The sequence below is a fragment of the Tasmannia lanceolata genome, unplaced genomic scaffold, assembly GCF_043159265.1.
Source record: "Tasmannia lanceolata isolate RefF3 unplaced genomic scaffold, GAP_Taslan_0.1 ptg000002l, whole genome shotgun sequence".
Taxonomy (NCBI): Eukaryota; Viridiplantae; Streptophyta; class Magnoliopsida; order Canellales; family Winteraceae; genus Tasmannia; species Tasmannia lanceolata.
Window position 1 is genome coordinate 56239407 of NW_027518679.1, and position 6236 is coordinate 56245642.

Sequence of the window (6236 nt, forward strand, 5' to 3'; positions counted from 1 at the left end):
ATTTGATATGGCTGCCAGTGGCGGTAGCGCCAGATGATGACATGATGTACTAGCTCTTTAGGAGACTGAGACGGCACGGCGGGAGGACTATGACGTAGCCATGTTTCCCACATCTCCCATGTTTCTTGGTTTTTTTTTTTTTTTTTATGGGCAAACTGGGGTTAGGAAGCCCCCTACCGGATATATTAAGATCAGAATAAGAATAAATTACCCTCTCGGGTATCGAGTGCCAGAGGCATCATTACAAAGAATGAGAGAAAAATCATCAGGGAAATTATCACAATGTTCACCTTTAATAGGGCAATTCCATTTGGATAGGTAGTGTGCTGCGCCATTTCCTTCCCTCCATATATGAGATATATTCCATGTTTCGCATTTTGAAAGGAAATTTTTTATCTTTTCTACAGTGCTAGCTCTTTTTCAGGGGCAAGGGAAGTGGAAACGCCCATGTTTCTTGGTTGCCTGACGATAAGGATTTAAAAAAATAAAAACTCCAGGAGTCTAGTTACGTATGAGAGTCTTGTATACAATAGGAATTTGCTTTAGTGGCTGATGTAGTATTTGTTTTTAGTTAGGAGTTTATTTAGGGGTAGGCAGTTATCCAATATGGTCTAATGGTTTAGTATCTATAGGATTTGGAATTTTATATATAGTAGGAAACTTATCTTTATAAAAGCCTAGCGTGCAAGGCTTGTTGCAAGATTTTACTTTTATTTGCTGAATTAAAGAAAGAAGGATTTTCTTCTTGGTTCTAATTTATACTTTGTGGATTCAAAGAGCAGCCTTTCGTGGATTCGAAGGATATTCGATCAGAGGTCGGCCAAAATCAGCCCCCGACTCGTTCTTCTCGCTTTTGGCTACGCCAGACTTGCTCCAAGATCAGAGTTTGGAGCCACTTGGCTCGGGGTGTTTCTCTCCACAAGCCAACTGCCAGAGTCCGGTCTGATACTATCTCACGGAGGTCCTTACCAGTCAGGCCACATACCGGCAGATCCATAGTTTTCCATTTTCACCTCCAACATGTATGCTACTTTAGTACGAGTACGAGCATCAGAATCCTACACAGATCAAGTATCGGATTTGACAAACATCAAAAAGATTTAGTGGTTGATTTGTCAAAATGTTTTAATCAATTATTAATTATTAATTTTTTATATAATAATATGATTATAACTACTAACATATTGAATTTTCAATAGGTTAAGTAGATATAGGGGTGGCAATGGTTCGGTTTCAGTTCGGTTCGACCCCCAAACCGTACCGAACCAAAATTTGAATCGGTTTGGTTTTACCAAACCAAAACCGAACTGAAACCGAATTTTAGGTTCGGTTTCGGTTCGGTTTGATCCCCAAACCGAACCAAACCGAAATTTGAATAACCAAACCGACACCAAATTTTCGGTTCGGTTTTGGCTCGGTTCTGGTTTGATTCAGCCAATTTTGCCACCCCTAAGTAGATATAATATCTTATGTCCGTATAAGAAACTTACTATTAGATAGGTTAAAAGTAGGAAATTTCCTTTTCTAACAATGTATCCTGATGAGAAACAAATTCAAACAGACGAAACAATGCCTTCGTGAATGCATAATACATTATATAAGAAAGAAAGACAACTAAAGAATGTAAGGTACCAAGTCAGTAAGCATTTCGTACTGTTGCCTAGCCTCCTATAGTTTTTCATCCTTGAAATAAACATTGCCTTCCATTTTACTTCTATTTGCCGGTTCAATCCTTTCCTCAATTGTCATATCAATTAGGGGTGCAACTCGGGTCGGGTTGAGGCCAACTCGAACCCAATCTGACCCAACTCAAGTTCCAACCCGATGAGGTTCAACCCGACCCGACCTGGGGAACCATTTTTTTTTCCAACCTGAACCCGACCCGAGTTCCAACCCAGCCGAATTCGAGGCTTTAAGCAAGCTAAAAACTAAAAATAAAAAATAAAAACGATAAAAAAAAATGTCGGGTTTCAATTGGGTCAGGTTGCGCAAGCCCTCAACATGAACCATACAAGAACTCAATCCGGGTTGGGTTTTCCCAACCCGAACCCAAACATGACCCGGAAGACACCCAACCCGACCCAATTTTCTTTTGGGTTGAACCTGACCTGAGTTGCACCCGTAAATTGTCAATGGGAGCTTTTCCCTGAAAAAATTATCATCAAACTATCGAACTGATGCATTGTTCTTAGAAACTTGGCATTGCTGAAGCCCCCTAAGTTTTTACCGCATGTCAATGGGGAAAATTAGACATTATTGGACCTTAGATGATCCAAAAGCAAGATCTATCAAACGGACAATTCAGATCTATCAAAAGTTATCGGGGACAAAAGTCGTTATTCAGTCACAGCTCAGAACAAGCCAGACCCTATAGATTGAACAGAACCTCAATTTCGTGTATTTTGAGGCGTTTCCTGTCTACAAAATGATCGCCTAAACATGCAGAAACCTTTTTTCTCATGAATTGGGGACAAAAGTCGCCCAACAGTGGCGCTACTGCAGACTTACCTAACCGTTAATCTGAGAACGTGACGAAAGTGGGCCCCAGTACCACATATTCACGCGCAAAGACGCGTGTTCGTGCTTCTTTCTCTTTACCAAGTCATAGTAAGGAAAGTGTTCCCACCAAGACACAAAAATGCCATTGCTAATCTCACTCGCGCGAGTGAGACACGTTATAAATGATCAGACACATGCCATTGTTTTTATGGTACAAAATCATCAGGCGATCCACAATGTTATGCTAACTCGCAAGTTGTACTAGCAGTAGCCAGTGTTCTTGACTTGGGGTGTCACCCCAGTCCAAAGTCAATTCGGAACAATAAAAAATGTAAAATAATATCACAGAAACATTCCTGACTTATTTGCTCTAAGCCTCTAATATCATTGTCCGAAAATTCAGCTCTCTCTCTCTCTCTGCTAATCCAAAACCAGTCTCTCCACAATTTCATCAATGGATTATCTCCAAAAGCATATGAAAATCCAAATTAGTCTTCTTCTTCTCTTCTTCTCCCTATTTCAGTTCAACTCATCAGTTTTCACTCCTCCAGATAACTATCTCTTAGACTGCGGATCAACCTCCAACACCCCAGTTGATAACCGAATTTTCATAAGCGACTCTGATTTCATCCACCACTCTCCAACTCAGACAATCTCTCTCAATGATCCAAACCCACTTTCAGATTCCTCACCTCTCTACCAAACTGCAAGGATTTTCACCAAACTCACTTCCTACGAGTTCAAGATAAACAGCAGAGGCACCCATATGGTACGCTTTCATTTCTTCCCTTTCTCAGCTGAAGGTTATGATCTCCACTCTCCTGTTTTCAATGTTTTAGCTCTTGGGTCCATGCTGTTGAGTAATTTCAGCTTTCCTAACAAAACCCATGTTGTGAAAGAGTATTTAATCAGGGTAGATGCAGAGAAACTTGTAATCTCCTTTATGCCTTCGAGTAGTTCTTCAATAGCCTTTGTAAATGCTATTGAAGTCTTTTCTGTTCCTGAAAATCTTATTGGGGGTACTCCAAAGTATGTATCTGCAGAGGGATTCAAGGAATTTGATAGAATATCAGAGCAGAGATTAGAGACAGTTCATAGAATCAATGTAGGAGGTCCAAAACTCACCCCTTATAATGACACTCTATGGAGGATTTGGCTTCCAGATGATGATTTTCTTCTACTGGACTCTTCAGCTATGGCCATAAATTTCACTGCTCAAATTCATTATCAGACATATAGCCGTGAAATCGCTCCTGATAGTGTCTATAACACTGCTCGGGTGATGAACAAGATGAACATCATCGACCCGAATTTCAATTTGACTTGGGTTTTCCCTGTGGATTCGGATTATAAGTACCTTATTCGGATGCATTTCTGTGATATCATTGGCCAGTCGGCACAATCCCCTACTCAATTGTATTTCAATGTTTACATCAATGATTATTTCGCGTATAAAGATTTACATCCCTCTGAAATAACCCTTCAAACTCCTGCTACCCCTTTCTACTTAGACTATGTTGCTGATCCTGACAGCAAAGGGTTTATTCATGTAAGCGTTGGCCCTTCAGCTATGAGTAGCCCTTCAAAGAAAAACGCTACACTAAATGGATTGGAAATCATGAAGATAAACAATTCCATGGGTGGTCTAGATGGAGTGGTCTCTGCCAATTCGAATTTGGGAAGTGGATCGAAGAAAAAGTTTCCAGTTGTTGTTCTGATCACTTCGATTCTCGGTGGCCTAGCTATTATCGCTTTATTGATCTTCATATGGTTCTTGGTGGCCAAACGTCTAAAACGAAAGAAACCAATTGAAACTGCTATCGAGTTTATGCACATGCCATTAGATGGAGGGAATTCGTATACTTTTGGAACATATCAAGCAGAAGGAAGCACTCCATCCCCTTCTCCGAGTGTAAACCCCGGCCTACAGATCTCATTTGCTGACTTAATGGTAGCAACTAACAACTTTGACAAGGACTCTATCATTGGTTCAGGTGGATTTGGTAAGGTCTACAAAGGTGTACTTAGAGACGGAACCAAAGTTGCGGTCAAAAGAAAAATGCCGGGGTCTAGGCAGGGCCTTCCAGAGTTTTATAACGAGATCATGGTCTTAACCAGAATTCGCCATCGACATCTGGTTTCACTGATCGGATACTGTGAAGAACAGTCTGAAATGATATTGGTTAATGAATTCATGGAGAAGGGGTCACTGAATAAACATCTATATGGTTCGGATTTGCCCTGTTTGTCTTGGACACAAAGGCTCAAAATTTGCATTGGTTCTGCGAGAGGTCTTCACTATCTCCACACAGGATCTTCAGAGAGAATCATACATCGTGATGTGAAGTCATCTAACATTTTACTCGATGAGGATTATGTGGCTAAGGTTGCTGATTTTGGCCTGTCAAAGTTTGGGCCTTCTTTGAATGAGACTCATGTAAGCACAACTGTCAAAGGTAGCTTCGGTTATCTCGATCCGGAGTACTATAAGCGGCATCAGCTGACCGAGAAGTCTGACATCTATTCATTTGGAGTTGTTCTTCTTGAAGTCATGTGTGCGAGGCCTGTGATCGATTCCACGCTTTCAAACGAACAAGAGAACTTAGCACAATGGGCAATGCACTGTCAAAAGAGGGGGTTGCTAGAACAGATTGTAGACCCCCGAATTGTGGATCGGATCAATTCAAATTCTCTGAGGAAATATGGGGAGACTGCAGAGAAATGTCTTGCTGAATTTGGTGTTGATAGGCCTACAATCAGTGATGTCCTGTGGAACTTAGAGTATGCACTCCAACTCCAAGAGACTGCAATGCAGAGAGAACCTTACGAAGATACTGCGGGCACCAGTGTGTCCGAGATTCCACTGCTGATTGTTCAACGAGCACCTTCTAGCAGGATAAGAATGGACAGAGCTGATGTTGCTGAGGTGAGCGACGAGCAATTGGATATAAATACAAGCCAAGTTTTCTCACAGCTGATAACCCATGAAGGCAGGTGATGCAGTGGTTGCTCTCAATTTACGTCCCCTTCTAGTATGTTTTTTACAATTATTAATAAAATTTAAGATGTGGGTTCTAGATAAATTCTGGGTTAGTAAAAAGTACCGGCATATATGTAGATGAAATTTGAAGATCCTTGATTCCATAGTCGAGTACGGAAAGAGGCATTTCTGTGATGATGAGCATATTTGAAGCTTTCGTTTCTTTCTATCATATTTTAAATATTTGATTTGGAAATATTTTTGAAATGTCTGTGTGATTGAGGTGTGTTGCCAACCATGCCATTGCAGCTACAATGTTCTTGCGTTAGTGGAATGTATAAAACAAAGTGACCAACTGTTAGGGGATGTTTCGCGACCATGAAAAAAATGAGTCCTGTTATATCACCAAGACTATCAGAGTTAGGAACCCCTCTAATCCCTGCTCGCCAACTGGCATTAGGCTTTTTGTTTGCTGGCTAGTAACAAAGTAGAGACGGTCATATGCCATAGCAGAAGTCGGGTCGCCGGGTCTCCAATTTTAGCTAGAGTAACTACTAAATTCGTACGGGGATAAGGAATATTGTGGAGAGTTTAACTGTCATATGCCATAGCATAAGCTATTGTGTCCCTCTTCATGTTTCCGAGGCAGTGAGTGTAACTTAACAGGCAAAGGGTTTTGATGCCCAAAGGATAGACACACATAGATGCTCGGAGGGCAAATCCAAATTGGAGATCATATTAAACATGATGGGTTAGA

General features: G+C 41.0%; 1 pseudogene; it reads left to right on the top strand.

Annotated features, from left to right (window-relative positions):
* The first annotated feature begins 2848 nt into the window (after positions 1–2848).
* Positions 2849–5757, top strand: LOC143880073 (putative receptor-like protein kinase At5g24010 pseudogene; annotated as a pseudogene).
* The last annotated feature ends 479 nt before the right edge of the window (positions 5758–6236 follow it).